At 46.4% G+C, this 19,310-nt stretch overlaps 1 long non-coding RNA gene across 1 annotated transcript in view; it reads right to left on the reverse strand.

Moving 5' to 3' along the window:
* Positions 1-19,310, reverse strand: part of LOC144891156 (uncharacterized) — a 52,557-nt gene that overhangs the window by 32,128 nt on the left and 1,119 nt on the right. Inside the window, exon 2 of the long non-coding RNA XR_013622745.1 lies at positions 11,970-12,055. This is a non-coding gene — a long non-coding RNA (uncharacterized LOC144891156). The remainder of the gene's footprint in view (positions 1-11,969; positions 12,056-19,310) is intronic.

Below are 19,310 nucleotides of genomic sequence, written 5' to 3' on the forward strand. Positions count from 1 at the left end.
GGGGTCAGAATGGGGGTAGAAACCAAACTGGATGCTCACAGGGAGGAAATGGAGCAGATGAGGGTGGCATCTGGGCAGGAGATGCAAGTGATGGGAGAGGAGATCAGAAGAGGAGTGAGTGAGGAGGTCGGAGGAGTGCGCGAGGAGGTGAGGCACTGTAAGGAGCGCATGGAGAAAGAGGTGAGAAAGGGGACTGTAAAATTGCAAGGTGGTATAGAGGAGTTGACGCTGGGAGTAGAACAACTGACAGTGGGACAAAAGGAGTTGGGGGACCAGGTAAAGAAGAACACAGCGGTAATAGAGGGTTTAAAATCGACACAGAAGGAGATGAAAAAGGACGTAGGGGTAATTAAAAAAGAGTGTCAGACGGTACATGAGGACCTGACGAGGAAAATGGACAAGGTGGTAGAGGTAATGGAGGTTAAAGAGCGGGAGGTGCGGGAGCACATAGAAAAAAATAAAGTGGAGTTAGAGGAAGAACTTAAAGGGGCGCACGAAGAGATGAAGGAGATGAAGCAAAAATTAGAAGAAGTGGAAGAAGGGGTGAGCGAAATTAAAAAGCGACGGAGAGAGGATAAGAAAGAGATAAAAGAGGAGGTAAAAGAATTGGTCCAGAGTCTGTGTTCGGATCGTGATGATGTGCTCATTAACCGGATGAGGGATTCGCAGGTGATGGAGGAGAAGCGAAGAGAAAGAGGACCCGGTGTAAGTGGTGACCAATATGGTCGTGCGTATGATGCGCCAGGGGATTTAAGAAGCTTGGGGGTCGAGATGGACCCGGGTGTTCGTGAGAGGCCGTTGGTGAAGTGTGCGACAGGTCTGGTGTGCGAAAAAGGAGGTGTGCGAGAAAGTCCGACTCTGGGGTGTGTGAGGAAAAAGTGCGTGCCAAGGAGTAGTGAGGGTGCTGGCGAGAGTGAGTCGGTCGTAGCGCGTGTGCGAGGGAGCACATGGAAGCGCGGTGTGGTAAGTGTTACAGAGGGTGTGACGGGAGAGTGTGCGCAGGAGTGTGCGCGAGAAAGGTGTGTGACGGACAGGTGCATGAGGAAAGAGTGCGCTGTCAGAAGTAAGGAAGAGTGTCCACCTGTGGTGAGTGTTACAGAGGGTGTAACGGGAGAGTGTGCGCGAGAAAGGTGTGTGATGGACAGGTGCATGAGGAAAGAGTGCGCTGTCAAGAGTAAGGGTGAGTGCTCTGTCAGGAATGGAGGTGAAAGTAGTGAGAGTGACAAGGAGAGTGAGTTAGTTGTGACAGGTGAGCGAGGATGTACACCTGGGATGGAAGGATGCACACCTGGAATGGTAGAGCGTGAGTGGGAATGCACGCTGGAGTTGGTGGTGAGGCACGTGGTTGGGTGTGCGAATGAGAGCACACCTGTGATTGTCACAGAGGAGGTGACCGAGGAGGGGGCGCGAAGAGGTGTTTTGGTGAGGTGTGCGACCAACGAATGTGTGCCAAGGTGTTCGGTGGTCAGGTGTGTGACCAAGGCTGTGAGTGGAATGGGTGTACCTGGGTGTGTAAGGAAAGGTACGAGGAGCATGGGCACGGCTGGATGTGTGAGCAAGGAACGGGCTGCGGGGTGTAAGCGTCCAGGTGAAGCATCGACGTTGGACGGGATAGAGTTTAGAACGACTTATAGCCGAATCGGGCCCTCGGTGCGTGCCGGGCCTCGCTTTGAACGGCCGCGTCCAGGCTCCACTAGGTGGAGCGGGCAGCTGGATAGGAAGGGTCGTCATGGCGACCACGTTTTGTGGAGACGTGCCGGCAGGTCGAGATCGGGACATTGGATGGCTCCACGCCGAGGGGGTGCGTGGGATCTCGGCCCGGGTAAGCCCCCGTCCCTGTCCCGAATGCCGGACGCATCCAGCCGCAGGCACAAAACAACCAGCATCCATTGCTTGGCTTTACGAAGCCGGGCTTTGGACAGGAATTGGCGCACCGAGAGGCAGTAGTGAGTAGACTGGGTGATGAGGTTAGTGTTTTGGCCCCAAAATTAGAGAAAAACAAAATTTGATGATTGGCAAGGGATTGGCAGTAGTGATTGGCAGATGATGGGCAGTGATTGGCAAATTTTTAATTTGTTGAAATTTGATGTGCAAAATTGGTAGTGAGAGACCCCCGATGTGGTGGGATGGCATCCCTGCCACCCTTCCCCTGAGGTGGGGCAAAGGAGCTATAGCTTATGGGGTTGATGGCAGTGGAAACTAGCCCGGGTGGGTTAGGTTATATTGATAGGGATCTAGAGAAGATGACATTAGGTGACGTTAAGTTTAGTTAGTGACTGATACCTGTAGTGGGGACACAGGTAGATTAGTGTGGATGATAATGACGAGGGAGCGCAATAGTTTAAAGGGACGACTGGGAAGCGCAAGTTTCAGAAGGGAGTAGTTAGCTGAGATGATGCCGTGTTTGTGAGAATTGAACAGGTGTGATTGCACAGGTGTGCAACTGGACAGGTGTGTGGAGCAGTGTATGAGTAGTGAGTGTGTGGATCAGCGCGAATGCGCTTGGGGAGAGAAGGGTGCAGGTGGCACCAGGTGTGAGAGCACAGGTGTGCAGGTACAGGTGTGTGGAGAGAGTTGGAGTGAGTGGTACGGAGTGGTGTGCATGGTGCGAAGGTGTGGATGGGGGAAGAGTGGACCCCTTTCACGAGCACCCGGGGCGGGTAGTGTAAGTGTTAGGTAGAGGGTGCAGGTAAATTGTGGTTGGATATTGGCATTTGTGGTGCGGTTGCAGAATGGTGTTGTGAATGGGTGCATTAGTGTTGTGGAAATGGCTGGGCGTGTAGCCTGTTAGTGTGTGTAGTTGGTTGGGCACTCCACCACTGTGAGGATGTCGGCCAGGTGAGGCCGCAGGTGGGCTCTGGGAGCCGGTAGTTGTGAGTGGGTGCCTGAGGATCCCGGGTGTGGATCGGGCAGCCCAGTGCCAGAGAGGGCACGGAGTGGGGAGAGAGCCAGAGGGCCTTCCCCTGGTAGTTAGGTTAGGGTAAGGAGCAGGTAAGCTCGGAGGCAACTGCAGTGGTGGAGGTGTGCAGGTGGGTAGACCCACTGGGAGAGGTACACGTCGCAGCCCAGAAATTGTACGAGGGCACCGGGAGATGAATCGGGGGAGTGAGACCCCAAATTGAAAAGCACCACAGTTTGGCCAATGGGAATTGGTTTTTAGAACCCATAGTGTAAGAGGGCCAATGGTTTGGCCGGAGAGAGACCCCGGGTAGTGTAAAGTTGTTAAAGTCATTTAGGAAATAGTTAGGATTGATGAACCTGTCGCACCATACGCAGCCACTTACCTGTGGTGATGATGATGACTCCACACCTGTGTTTTCTTTGTTTGTTGCAGGAGATGAATTGCTGTGTGGGTTGGTGAGACGCATCACGACGTGGATGAGACATTGGGGTGATTCCATCTCTCCCTCCTTAGGAGGGACTGATGATGAGTTGGAGCTGGCAAATTATGATGTTGAGTTGGAGATGGCAAATTTTGATGAGAGTTGAAAATGGCAAATTTGATTGGTTAGGAGGGAGAGAAGACGAATTTGGTTTATGGGAGGAACGGGGAAGACAGTAGGGATGTTTGTCGATTTGTAAAGTAGATGTTTATGGGTAGTGTTGTGTTTTGTGGATGCAGTAAGGGGTAAGGGAGGGGCCATGTAGGTTACCTGGTGGGGGGGGGCGTACGATAGGAACGTACCTGTCTCACCTGGTTCCCATGTGCCCCCAGTGTGCATCACCTTACATTGCGTGCACTTTTGCGCCCTTACCACCTTACTCACTTGTTTCTTCTTTTGTCTCCCACCTCCGAGGATCTGGCTTTGGGGTAGAGAGAGAGGAGAGAGAGGTGCTGGCTGCGCAGTTGTGGGCCTGCACTTTCGCTGTTTGCTGCCGGGATCGATACACCATATGGACCGCAATGTTTGTGGCCACCCACAATGGACCGCAGTTCGTTTGCGGCCAAGCACCACCCGGGGATGGACCTATGGGTCAACGTGGCACCTATGCCATACAGGTGAACCACTTTTAGTTACCACCAAGTGCACCACAAGAAGAGCAAGAGACACCTGCAGGGTTAGGGGTTGTCGAATTTATTTTTATACCAATGAACAATGGTGACTGCACCGGATGGTGCTGACTGTGTGGTGGGGTGGTGCTTTTGATGCTGGGAAAGGGTGCTCTGCACGTTATTAAAGGCCGTCGGCCACAGAGCACTCGTGGGTTGGTGTATCGATGCTGGCAAGCGCGCTCTCTCTATGCATAACATCTGCATGTGTTCCTCCAAAGACAGGTCCTGGATCGTAGTGTAAATAGCAGCGTAGTCTTGTAAATAATGCTCCCTACCGGCTGTATGTTTAGTTTGCGAATTCTTTCCGGATTCGGTTATCCTGTGGGTGTGTTTCTGTGAGGAGAAGGGTGCAACGTCGCAGGGGGACATATTTACTCATTTGTGAATATCTGTAAAACTGTCGCACTCAGGGTAGAGTTAATAGTAGAGGGAACTACATTGCGTGCCACACTAAAGTAGGTAAAAATTTATCGGGTCGGGACGCCCCGAGGGTAGAGAAGGGTGCAATGTTGCGAATATGGAATTTGGCCTCCATATCCGCTTGTAAATATTCCCCTATTTTCTCCAATACTCCCCAACTTTCCCCAATCCCCCATTCCCTAGTCCCATTGCATGTAAATAACAATCAGTAGAGCCGACCTTCCCCTTATTCCCCCATTAAATGTCGTGCCCAGGTCCACCGCACCACACGTAGACAACTTTCGGACATCTTCCTAGTTATTCTTATTCTATGTCAGTTAAGGCCTCGTCTCCATTAATTATGACTCTTCGTTGCACCAGAATGTGATTATATGGCATCAGTAGTGAGTTTAGGACCTTTCCCATACCTCCTTCCATCTTCTTCCCCAACAATTACAACAACAACAGAGGAGATGGCGGCGGAGCGGGGGAGGATGCGTCCTCACACCGGCTCGATTAGCTCCAGACCATGCGCTCCACGGGGTTACCACGAAGGGGCTCCTTGTCAGCTCCTCGTCAAGGGCGGAGCCTGGTAAACCCCCCGCACGCACCCAATGAGAAGCAACGTGCCGATTCCACGAGGCGGAGCTAACGAGCCGAGGGCGTGTCACTCCCCGCCGGATATACGCGGCCCCGCGCCGGATGTGACGTCAGATGCGCACCCAGCTTGGAGAAGGAAAGCCACCTGCGAGCGCTGAGTCAGATGCGCACCCAGCTTGGAGAAGGAAAGCCACCTGCGAGCGCTGAGAGAGATGCGCACCCAGCTTGGAGAAGGAAAGCCACCTGCGAGCGCTGAGTCAGATGCGCCCCCAGCTTGAGCAGACAAGACGCCATCCGAGCGCTGCGACCTCCCCGCATCTCTGGACCGGACCGAGTCGATTCTGACCTTTGAGCCCAGGTGCACCTGGAGCCATCGCTACCTGCCTTTCCTTGCCATCAATCCCCGTGTGAGTCAGCATTTTGTCCCGTTTATCTGTCGTCTGTTGGGAATAATATAAGATTGTGTCTAAGTGCTTGTCTTTCTATGCTGTCCCTCTTGTAGTTGTAATCTAACCTTCCGCCTTAATATAACCTCCTCCGGAGGTCTTGAGAACTGAACCCCTGGTGTCGTATTGTGTTATTGTAATCCAGCCGGGTGTCTTCTTTTTCTTATTGAGCCAGCATAGCGCGACTAGTCAACGTTCGGGCACAATCGGGTAACTTGTGCAGACGTGGTCATACCATAAAACCGCTCGGTAAATAACATCCAAGCCACGTCTGTAACAATATATATATATATATATATATATACTGTATATATATATATATATACACACAACAAACAACAACAGGCATTTTAAGGCAATTTTCCCTGCAAGAGCGGGGGTTAGCCTTGTGGTCCCCATGACAATCTTTTCCATTTTGCCCTATTTTCTGCATCTCCCCTTGTTAACCCCCTTGCCCGCATTTCTTCTTCGATAACTTCGATAATATTCATATAAATATTCGATTATATATATATATATTGTTGCGGATCTCCCGAACCCCGATTCCCATTACAAAGGGGGGGATTAAACCCCTTTTTCCCCTGGATCTTCGTGTCCACGAGGCCGAATCGCCACTTCCGGAGCAAACGTGAAAAAGGGTATCGGGTCATCGTCGCACGTACCTTTAACCCACGCTGCCACAAAAGCGGGGACCGAACCTCGCACAAGCCACGCTTAATCGAGTATGCCCAAGCGGTATGCGTATCATGTGACCCGTGCCATTACTTTTATGGAACCCGATTCGGGTGGTTCTAGTCGTACCATGCGAGGCCAATCGATGGAAGGGACGGGAACGGTCAAATCAGAGGAATAACATGGTTTATTATTTACGTACAATGATTCGCAGAAGGAAAGGGAACACAGAGCAGAAGCTTAATCAATCTTAACTTATCCCCAGACACAGGGCCCACCCACGCACACGGGGAGAAGAAGAGAAGAAGTTCGCGCGCCAAGCGCGCTTTGCCGTCGGTCGCTCCGGGGCAGCTCGCCTGGCGTGGCTCTCTGGCGCTCACGGTACATATGCAGGAGAAGGCAGGCAGGAGGAAATCGCGCGTCTGTGGCCCGGCACGGGTCATCCTCTCGAGCCCGCGATTAATACAGCGCAGAGCGCAGGGCACGGGGCAAGTTCGTGTACAATCACGATAACCGGCAATTCAATGCACTCATTCTGCGGCGCATTCTCGTGCGTTCTCAAGCTCAACTCAACTCCACTCACTCTCACAGGGAACTCATCTCTCGTCTCATAGGGAACTGTAACTCAGAACTTGAACTCACGATACTCTCCGGCTCTGATTGACCTGCACAAGACTCTGACTGACTTGACCTGGGGGGGTTCGGAGCAGGGTTTTATGGCCCCGCCCCAGAGTCTCACTCGAATGTTCCAAACCCCACCTCTCATCGTCGTGGTTAGCCACTCCCCTCGAGCTCTGATTGGTGGCTCGGGGCTTACCGGCCACTCCCTCCTGCAGCGCCTCCCTTCGGCCTCGCCAGACTTGTTCAGGCCTGCCACGTGGCATGCTATCGCCAAAAGAACCGCCCTACTCACGGACCTGCTCAACGCAAAACTAACACAGGACAGGACTACGCTTAGATTCACTAAGAAATAACTGAACTATCGCGAGGCTTCATGTTGTGGTGCGTCTACCTACGAGGGGGAATTATCCTTTATTCCAAAACCACAACAATATATATATATATATATATATATATATATATATATATATATATATATATATATATATATTGTCGTGTCACCAGCGATAAAGACTGCTGGATGACGGATAGCCAAAACAGTTTTACTCTCGAGGCGGCAGCCGGAAAAATACCGGTATTTTTGTCACGCGCGGAAGAAGGAATGTGAAGCGTTTATCTGATCTGAACACACAGGCTTATTCCGAAGCCACAAGTAAACATTTAATGAAAATGATTTAATGAAAATAAATCAAAGAATGAAAATATCGAAATAAAAGCTGAGGCTAATTAATTTTCTAACGTGAGGTTCCTCCTCTCAGATTCACAACACACAACAGAAGAATGATAAAATAAAATAAAATCCCTTTAGCCTGGCGGTACTCACCTTTGGCCTCAAGTGACCCTCTTCGTGGAGAGTGGGGCAATAGCTAAGTTCTCTTGCGCCGGAGCGCACAAGATGGCACCAAGGTTGGTGAGGCGAGCAGACAAGACAGGCTCCTTTCTCTTCCACTGTCTGGGGAAGCACATGTTGCCTTCAGATTCTTTGTGAGCCAACAATATTCGAAACTCCTTTTTCAATCGCCGCAGCAAAAACCCTCTCCTCAGCCCATACAAAATGGCCAATTCCTTTCGTCAAAACCAAGTATTGACTTCTTCACCAACATCTCCAGAATATTCGTGCTCTGACGTCACCCCCAGCCCCCTCGGCCAATCACGACCTTCAGGTGCGTGGCCTGCCTGCTCTTTCTTCCATGCCCATCGTACCATTCTGGGGGCATGGCCTTTTGCTGTAAGTGTTCATGTGGGCGGGCTTAGTTGCCGTCAGTGTTTATAGGACCGGCGCTGGTCGTTTATGTTAATTAACAAGGGTTTTCATGGCCGGCCATGTAAATGTAAAACATTAGGGAACATTACAGATGGAAAAATCACACACTGGGTAAAACTAACCTTAATCCCTAACTAATTATCACTGCTTCACCCCTCGTGTGAAGACACATAAACAATCTTCAGCTACAGTTACCCTACTTAAGTACATCGAGATTTCTCCTACATGTCCACAGTCCATGCTATAGTTATACAATCCTACCTGTATTATTATATATATATATATATTATATATATATATATATATATATATATATATATATATACACAGACTTGGCATTTAATATGGAATATTTTTTTTGTGGGGGTGAACTTACTTTTCAAGATGTCTGAGAACCAAAAGTTCATTGGAATTATGTTGAAATTATTCTAGATTTTTTTTAATGTGACCTTTAAAAGAAACAAAAACCACATTTGACATTTCGAAACAAATAAATTGATCCTTGAAAGTGATGCAAACTGATATCGAACTCAATTCATGGACAGTACTGTGTTAAACTTCTGTACGTTTTCCAGAAGTATCTCTTTATTTTGCACATTAGCCAAAAATTTTTTTTAACAAAAACAAAAGTTAAATTACGACTGGGATTATGGACAGTAAAATTACAGTTCAGTACTTCGTTTAACCCCCACGAGCATTCAGGAGAGCACGTACACGTTGAGGAATGCTGTTCACGAGATTTGCCAAGGTTTGGACAGGAATCGCTTGCCATGCAGTGACAATAGGCTGCTGCAATTCACGCACAGAGATCGGCTGCTGGTCCAAGTGGTCGATTTGACGCGTTAATTCTGCCCACAAGTTCTCTATCGGATTCATATCCGGGGACATGGCAGGCCACTCCATATGCTCTACACCACGGTCAGCAAGAAAGTGTTGGATCATGCGAGCACGATGAGGCTGTGCATTGTCATCTTGGAAGACAAAGTTTCCTCGAAAGGCTGCACGAGCAAATGGAAGCAATGTTTCTTCCAGAATGGCCCTGTACTTGAACTGGTTCAGGTTTCCATTCAGAACAACCAGGTCAGTTAAGCCCCCTGCATGAAAAGCAGCCCAAACGGTCACCCCACCACCTCCAGCTTGGACTCTTGGCACTATACAATCTTTGTTGTAGGCTTCATGCACTTGTCTGCGCACTCGAACGCGCCAACTTGACGATAGACCAGAAATCTAGACTCGTCACTGAAGATCACGTGATTCCAGTGTCCTGGCTGCCATTGATGGTGCTCTCTGGCCCACTGCAATCGGCGCTGGCGGTGTTGTCTGGTCAGGCGTGGCTTTCTCAGGGGACGCCTGGCACGATAGCCTGCTTGAACCAGTCGTTGGTTGAATAGCCTTCTGGATACAGGCACATTTGCCAGTTGCTGCCACTCAGCCCCAAGCCGATTAGCTGACTTGGTACGGCCATTGCGGACTAACCGGTGCACCTGGCGATCATCCCTCCTTGTGGTTCTGCGGGGACGTCCTGGCCTCGGTATTGGAGTAGGGACACCCCTCTGAGCATTTCGTTTCAGGATCTTTGACACCTGACCTTGAGTGATGCCATACTACCGAGCAATAGCATGCTGTTTCATGCCGTAATTTCGTAAAGCCACCACTCCATGACAAACAGCATTGTCGAGTTGACGGACCATCTCCAGAGGAAGCGGCAATAACCTTTGGAGACGTGCAGCAGTTGTTTTCCACTAATACAGAACGCAACAACCCTTGTATACCCGACTGTGAAACCAATCATCAAATGCACCTGTCCGTACATTTTGCCACGCCACCTGTGATATAATCCTGTTGTTGATTTCTTGCTGCGACAGACAATCAGTGACATGGTTCTTTTAACAAATAAATCACCAAAGTGTAAAAGAAACTCACCAGATTGATATACTGAGTTAAGAAAGTAAACACAAGTCAAGAAAAAAAAAATATTCCATATTAAATGCCAAGTCTGTATATATATATATATATATATATATATATATATATATATATATATATATATATATATATATATATATATATATACATACATATATATATATATATATATATATATATATATATATATATTTATATATATATATATATATATATATATATATATATATACTGTTACAGACACGACTTTGATGTTATGGTGGGCCGAGCGGAATGGCCGCCGTGTCCGCACAAGTTACCCGATTATACTCGAACCTTGGCCGAGTCGCGCTACGCTAGATCAATGAAGGAAAAGGACACAACGGCTGGGATTAAAATGACACGACACCAGGGATACGGTTCTCAAGACCTCCGGAGGAGGTTATAATATTGCGGAAGGTCAGATTACAGGGATGAGAGAGACAGCATAGTAAGGTAGGCACTTAATTACGGTCTTATAGTAGCCCCGACAGACGACAGATAAACAGGACAAAACGGACTCACACGGGGATTGATGGCAAGGAAAGCGGGTAGTCGATGGTTCAAGGTGCACCTTGGCTCAGGGACAGAATCGACCCGGTCCGGTCCAGTAGATGCGGGGAGGTCGCTCAGCGCTCGGAGGTCGCGACTTGTCTTTCCAAGCTGGGGGCGCATCTCATCTCACATCCGGTAAGTCGCTGCGCATATCCGGCGGGGAGTGACACGCCCTCGGCTCGTTAGCTCCGCCCCAGATGGAATCGGCCCGCCGCTTCTCACTGGCTGCGGGGGGTTACCGGGCTCCGCCCCTGACGAGGAGCTGACAGCCAGCCCCTTCGTGGTAACCCCGTGGAGCGCATGGGCAATGGCGGCTAACCGAGCCGGAGTGAGGACGCACACTCCCCGTGCCGCGCCGCGCCCCTCTGTTGTTGTAGTTGTTGTTGTTGTTGTTGTTGTTTCATGGGGAAGATGGGAGGAGGTATGGGGAGGTCCTAAACTCACTACTGGTGCCATACAATCACATTCTGGTGCAACGAAGAGTCAGAATTAATGGAAACGAGTCCTTAACTTACATAGACTAAGAATAACTAGCAAGATGTCCGAAAGTTGTCTACGTGAGATGCGGTGGACCTGGGCACGACATTTAATGGGGGAAAAAGGGGAAGGTCGGTTCTACAGAGTGTTATTTACAGGCAATGGGACTAGGGGATGGGGGATTGGGGATAGTTGGGGAGTATTGGGGAAATAGGGGAATATTTACAAGCGGATATGGAGGCCAAATGCCATATCCGCAACAATATATATATATGTATATATATATATATATATATATATATATATATATATATATATATATATATATATGTATGTATGTATGTATGTATGTATATTAGTCACCATTGAGAGATAAGGGCAAAAACGATATAGAGCATGATATCTCAAAAAGTTGTGGACGAGTTATGACGAAACTTTGTGGATGAGTTCGTTAGGTGAAACGCTGAAGCGTTAGGCGTTAGGGTAGGTTAAGGTTGGGTGAAGCTGATTAGATTTTGGTTCAGGTCCGAATCCAGACCTGTATTATCAGTGAGATACAAGACGTAAACTGTGCAGCCTGGCAGAGGTATACTCTACCAAGTACCGTTCTGTTTATCATTGGGACTAGTTTCATGAAGGACATACTGTATAATCCGCTGAGAGCAATTCATTTAAAGGTGAGGGTTTGTTATGAAAGCAGGGCACATCATCATGGTGGTGGTGCAAAGTTGTTGAGTCAGGAAACAGATAAACCAGTGCCAGAGACAAAATCAAACTCCTCTTTCTAGGAGACACCGACAGCAACAACAGGCATTTTAAGGCATTTCCCCTGCTAGAGCGGGGGTTAGCCTTGCTGTCCCCATGACAATCTTCTCCATTTCACCCTATTTTCTGCATCTCCCCTTGTTAAACCCCTTGCCCGCATTTCTTCTCTCACCATCTTTAGCCAAGTCTTTCTCGGTCTTCCCCGTCCTCTACTTCCTTCTACATTCATTTCCATCACTCTTCTCAACCAGTCACTTTCTAGGAGATACCGACAGTATTAGTGAAAATTGGAATTTGAACAAACATGGCTCTACTTGCTCGACGACTCTTTTTCTTAATTACAAAACAACCAATTTGAATGTTACCGTGCACCGTTTGACTTGTCACTCAGCTTTCAATCACCTCTTAAGTTTCACACTTTAAATTGAAACGATATGCATTATACTATACTCCATTTTGCGTTATCCATATTATGCAATAGCTTATTAGCATTGACATTTAGTCTCCTCCCCAAACGGGTTGCGCATTGCGAGACTTTTGCAATGTGTGTGTGTGTGTGTGTGTGTGTGTGTGTGTGTGTGTGTGTGTGTGTGTGTGTGTGTGTGTGTGTGTGTGCGTGTGTCCACGTCTATGTATTGTCCTGTCACCAGTGGTTAAGACCGTTGCATGACGGATAACTGAGACAGTTTTACTCCCGAGGCGCACCCCGAAAATGGCGGTACTTTTGTCGTGCGTAGAATGAATGGGGGCGAAGCATTTACCTGAACGGAACACACTGGTTTATTTCGAAACCACAATCAAGTAAACATGACAAGGAATTATTCAACAAATATGATTTAATAAAAAGGAATTAAAGAATGAAATGAAGGCTGAGGTAAAACTAAAATTCTAACTGAGGTACCTCCACATAAAGACTCAAAATCAACAGCCAAGGGGAAAGATAATGAAATGAAATAAAATCCCTTTTCGGCCGTCCACCCCAACCCCAACCCAACACAAAAGCACCCCCAACCCCGTCCAGCTCACGATCAGCCAATAAGTCAAAATGGCGCAGCTTCTTGTTCGAGCAGGACCCAGCGAGATGCGCTCTGCCTCTTTTTCTCTCGAAGCTTCTCTACTCTAGCTCGTCATACCGACCAATGGCAAAGCTTTTTCCAAATCACCCCATGGTCCTCTCGGCCAATCACAACATTTAGGGGCGTGGCCTGTCGGCTCTTTCTTCCACGCCCATCGTACCACACTGGGGGCATGGCCTCTTTCCTTATTAGGTCCATTGGGTGGGGCTTAGTGTCTGGGTACTTGCCTGACTTGCAGTGGATGGTTGCTGTGGTTTAATGGAAGTTTTCATGGCTGGCCTTGTCAGCAAAACGTAAAGGGAAAATGACAGAGGGAAATCACATACTGGGTAAAACTAACCTTAATTCACAATAAATTATCACTGCTTCAGCCCACATATGGTGTACACATAAACAATCTTAAGCTACAGTTTCCCTACTTAAGTACATCGCGATTTCTCCTTCGTGTCCACTGTCCATGCTACGATTATGGAATCCTACCTTTATTATGGGATTCTTTCATCTGCCCCCATAAACGTAACAATATTTTCGGTTTAAATCCTTTCCCTGCAGCCGCTTGGCTGATCGATACAAAACTTTAAACATAGGAGGAACTCCCCGTGAATAATATTTTATTGATAACAACGATGTCATAGGTCACATGGTATGGGAGCCATATTGGATTAAAGGAAAACATTTGGCCATCTTCTCTGAAACCACTCAACAAAAAAAAAAATTGAAATTTGGCATGTCATCAACTCCCCTTGGGAATGATCTGGCTACAAATTATCATCTTGGTGCTTTGCAGGCAGGGTGTTGCATCACAGAGTACGCTGTGATTCAAAGTAATTGTTTGCACTCACTCATGGATGTTATTGATTCCACTGTGTCTTTTGAAAACATGAAGAAAAAGACATAAAATGTCAAAGAATGGTTTTAGTAATTTTGCTATACGGAGTTAAATGCCGTCAGTCGGCCATCTTTGGTCGGATTACAAAACAAAATCTTCTGCTTATGTATACTCTCATGTATTGTCTTTGTGCCAAGTTTAACAAAATCGGTCCATGCATGTTGAGAAATGCCTGGTGTTGGCTTAGCGGTTAGGGTGCCGGCTTGGGTTCCTAGGATCCTGGGTTTGAATCCCGGTCGATCGCTGAATTAACGCCAGGGGGGTTGACTCAGCCTGTCATCCTTCTGAGGTCAACAAATTGAGTACCAGTTCACTGTTAATTGCCTGTGTGTCACAAGAGGCGACTAACAGGGTTGGCGGCAGGAAGGGGCATCCGGCCACAAAACATTTTTTTTTTTTTTTTTTTTTTGTATACAGAATCGAGGCTCGTGAAAGAGCTAACATTTATTTCACAAACAAATCAAACAGACAAACAAAATATATCAAAAGAGGGAGCGGAAGACAAGATGGGGAGAGAAGGGGAAGCACACAAACACAACATTTGAAAGCAGGGAGATGTGTGGGAGGGAGAGGGCTTGGAGGGAGGAGGCGTGGGAAAGGGGGGGGGGGAGGGGGTGGGAGAAGTATAAAACACAAGGACACCAAGGACTTCCAGGACAGAAGTTGGTATTTCAAAAAAGTGGATTTTGGGTAAAATTAGCGGGGGTAGAAAAGATCAAGGTTTTGGATGGGGGAAGATAAGAGATGGTGGTGAAGAGCTGTTTTAAAGACCTGGAGGGTGGAGTGGGATTGAAGAGAGTGAGGGAGTTTGTTCCAGAGGCGGGAGAAAAGAGGAATGAAGGAGTGAAGGTGAGCAGAGAGTCTTTATTTTGGCAGTTTAACCATAAGAGGGTTGCAGGCAGATCTTGTGCGACCTGTAGGAAATTTGGGGAAGAGGGGAAGTTTTGATGGGGAAGTTTTGGAGGAGAGGGGCAAGGGGGAATATTTGAAAGGGATGGGTGATGGGGAAGATTTGGAGGGGAGGGGCAAGGGGGAATATTTGAAAGAGATGGGTGATGGGGAAGATTTGGAGGGGTGGGGCAAGGGGGTAGATTTGGAGGGGAGGGGTGATGGGGAAGTTTTGGAGGAGAAGGGCGATGGGGAAGTTTTGGAGGGAAGGGGTGATGGGGAAGATTTGGAGGCGAGGGGTGAGATTGGATTTTAGAAAGTGTACGATTAATGGGAAACGAACATTTGTTGCAAAATGAGTTCTTGTGACCTTCGAGTCAAAATACATTTGAGGACGCTGAAGGAGGGGTGGAGTGCAGGAGAGTTTCGGGAATGTAGGAAAGAGGAACTGTAAGAGATGGAATTTTTTTTTGGAATGAATAGATTTGGTGAGCAAGACGAAAGCATCCTTTTATAGAAGAAGAAGAAAAAGGTGTTATAATATACGACAGAATACAGTTCTTCAGGGGAAAGTTTAAACATTTTTAAATTGAGCAGTGAAAACTATCTGGAGAAATGGAAAATGGAAATGGGGGTGAAACACGTGATCGAATAACGAACGAACAAATAAGAACAACGAATAAACGAATAAGAACAGAGAAGGAATTTTTATTTTTTTTAATTTTTTTTGAGTTGAGATTTTAAACAAGGAAGTATGGGGTGAAAGACGGACAAAAACAGAGAACGAAAGTAAGTAATTGCAGCGCAATCGACGGACCGCTGAGAGAAAAGCAAAGCCTCAAGGTCGGACAAGGTAGCCTACTAGTACTAGGCCTCAAAATACGCGACACAAATTAACCGACGATTTTGTATACAGGTATGAACAAGTACAAAAAGTTTTAATTAAAACAAAAGCCGCATCGATGTTACACAATGCCTAGATGCAGCTGGGCCTATAACGTCGATGTTATAGGCACAGGACATTCCTATTGATTCGATTACTTGATGTTATTTTTGTGCAAAGTGAAAATATATCTCGGCAATTTCCCGTGTGAGGCGACGAATTTTTAATATATCTCGGCATTTTCCCATCTGTTATTTCAGGCGGTGTATGACTGACCATGCCGCGATTTAAAAAATATATATCTCGGCAATTTCCCGTGTGTGGCGACACGTGAACGAAGCTATGCTCCTCTCTCCACATTATTGTGACGACGTATAAATTAAATATTTCATCGTGACGATTGTCATCAAATGGATGAATTTTTAATATATCTCGGCATTTTCCCGTCTGTTATTTCGGGCGGTGTATGACTGACCATGCCGCGATTTAAAAAAAATATATCTCGGCAATTTCCCGTATGTGGCGACACGTGAACGAAGCTATGCTCCTCTCTCCACATTATTGTGACGACGTATAAATTAAATATTTCATCGTGACGATTGTCATGAAATGGACGAATTTTTAATATATCTCGGCATTTTCCCGTCTGTTATTTCGGGCGGTGTATGACTAACCATGCCGCGATTTAAACAAAATATATATATCTCGGCATTTTCCCGTCTGTTATTTCGGGCGGTGTATGACTGACCATGCCGCGATTTAAAAAAAAAAAATCTCAATGTACTTGAAGTTACAGGCCTTTGAGAATTCATTTCGTTCTATAAAGGGCAACTTTCATCGGATTTTCTTCCCGTTTTTTTTCAACCAAGTCTAAAACTATGTTAGCGACTGTGAAAAATGAAATGATATATCGAATTTGATTTGAAATAAAACTGTGTGAGAGAGGAAGACACCACGGGCCTACAAAACAGGCCTCAAAGCTATGCGAGTTAATAAAATGGTGGATATTTGTTTATATGAAGCCTCGCCCACAATGTGTGGAGCTATGGTTCCCAGAATGGGTGGAGCTTTGAGGTTTTGTCTTCTCTGCAAGAACAAGAAGAAGAAGAAGAAGAAGAAGAACAGGAACAACAGCAGAGGGCACTCTATGACTAGCGTCTTGCGACGCGGCTAAAAATTAACACCGAGAATCTTACTAAAGACACACTATAGGTACACACACCGAAGGATAGATACAGTTTCGACAAAAACACAATTGTGAAAAATTACTTAACTTCGAAAGCGTGAGCGCATGGACAGCTTCGAAAAAGACGTGACCTCCAATCTTGCGCATGCGCAAAAGTCAAACATTTTTGAAACATTGTTTCAAAAAGTGGACCACGGTGCCCCAAAAAGGCCAACCCCTGCTCTGCAGGGAAAAATGGCCTCTAAAGGTGGTTCATCAACTCCCCAAGGGAGAATATAGGGTGATAATGATGATGTGTTCGGTAAAGTGGTATTCTTACCATAATTGGTTGAATCAAAATCCTTCTCTGAAAAAAAATGAAACTTCACATATCTGATTTACAACCCAATGCAAATGAAAAATTTAATTGATGACGTCATCGGTCACGTTGTCTGGCAGCCATATTGGCTTGAAAATAAAAATGTAAACAATCTGCTCCAGAACCACTTAACGTCTTAACAGATCGATCTTAAACTTCATACATATGATCGACTAGACATTGGAAATATATATAGTTTGAATTTTTTTTTCATATTCACTTTATTGACGCAATTTAGCCTTAATGTGCACAAAGGTGGTTGTTAAATATCCAAATAATCAATCTATCTATGACTACAAATGTCTGTCAGTGTGTTACATATACATCCCTACACCTCTGGATGGATTTGTACCAAATTTGTCACAGATGTAAAAGGTTGTACTGGCCAGGTTTAAGCGGGGTTAGCGGCTCCTTCGGCCTCCAGGAAAACCCTGGGGAAATTGATGAGGTATACTTCCTTGCTGTTGCAGTTGGCTTGAATAGATCCACCTTTGGTGAAGTTGAGTGCTACAGGATGGATTGAATTTCCCCGGACAACTGCCTGACTGTCATCGTCTGGGGTTATTCTCGCTACCACCATGGCTAGATCTTACCGTCCCATGGGTACTTTTGCTAATAATCAATAAAGCTACAGATAATGACAATGTATATGACATAATAGGGTGCATAGATGATACAGATATAGGGACCATAATAGCATGCCTGCCTGTCTGTCTGTTTGTTTGTGAATGGGATATCTGAATAAGTTGTGCACGGATTCGAACAAAATTTGGTGGAGAAGTTGGGTATGTGACAATGAAGAAATGATTGCATTTTGGTGTCCGGATCTAGGTCTGAGAATTTTTAAAGTGATTATTCACCATTGGGAGATCGGGCAAAAAAAAAAAAAAACACATATAGCAGGATATGTCAAAAAATTATGGACGGATATGGACGAAACATGGTGGACAGGTTGCGTGTGTGACAAATTGGTTCGATTTTGGTGAAGATCCGAATTCGGATCCGGATACGATAATTTTTTTAATTGTTACGTAGTTCTTCACAATTCAATGATATGGACAAAAACAATATGTAGCATGATATTTCAAAACGTTGTGGATGCCTCATGACAAAACTTGGTTGAAGAGTTGGATAGGTGACAAGAACAAGCCGATTAGTATTAGATATTGGTTGAGGTCCAAATCCAGATCCGACCTATCAGTGGGATACAAAACATAAACTGTTCAGCTTGGCGGAGGTGTGCGCTCTAGCGAGTGCCGTTCCGGTTGCACCTGTCCCTGTACTTTGACATAGCTATGGTATAATTATAATTTGTACTTCATTGTTACATTTCATCATGGTACATGTTCTTGTCCTATTAATATAACTATAAGTTGGTCCAAAGGTTTCGACTCATCAAATGCATGAAATCTCAATGCTATTGAAATGTTGATGGGGAGCTTGCCCCTGGAATCCCCCCCCCCCCTTCCCTCTTTTTCCCAACCCTCTCAGATTTGAGTAGTATTACCCCCACCGCACCGGGAGACCCTTGTTGATTTGGTTAACATTCCCCCCACCCCCATATACGCCCGCTTTGAGTTGCTGAGAATTGCACCACCCCCTCCACCCTTCACAAAAAAATACATTTTATGCAAAACTCATGGATCACGACGAATAAAGTCACCCGTACATATATATGTATATATATATGTATATATATATATATATATATATATATATATATATATATATATATATATATATATATATATATATATATATATATATGAATTTAAATCAGAGAGCGAGAAGCAGCGAATGGAGAGAACTTGGCACCGAGTCCATCCATGCCCGCCCGCCGTGGGTAGTCCTCATCGGTTTGAAGGTTCCGGCGCCGCAGCGTGGGACGAGGCAGCGTTCGGAGTGGACGAGCGCACGTGTTTCCTGTTTTGGACGCTCAGCAGCCGCCCCGCGTTTTGCGCCTCTTTTCTACCTCTCTCCTATTGGCTCGCACATAACCCTCCCCACGATGCATTCCCCCGCCCCGCCCTCACATTCCCCCGCCCCCTACCAGTCCCAGCGCCGCACTGCGCAAACACTGTTTTGTGCGCGCGACTGCACAAGCACACAACACATCCACGTTAACTCACAGAGTCGCAGGCTGTTATTATCATAGTCATTATTATCATTTGATAACCTTCACGGGGCATCGCGACTCCCGAAGCAGTCCAATAATGAGGGAACATTTGGTGGT

This window comes from Myxine glutinosa, chromosome 3 (genome assembly GCF_964187855.1).
Source record: "Myxine glutinosa chromosome 3, kmMyxGlut1.1, whole genome shotgun sequence".
Lineage (NCBI taxonomy): Eukaryota > Metazoa > Chordata > Myxini > Myxiniformes > Myxinidae > Myxine > Myxine glutinosa.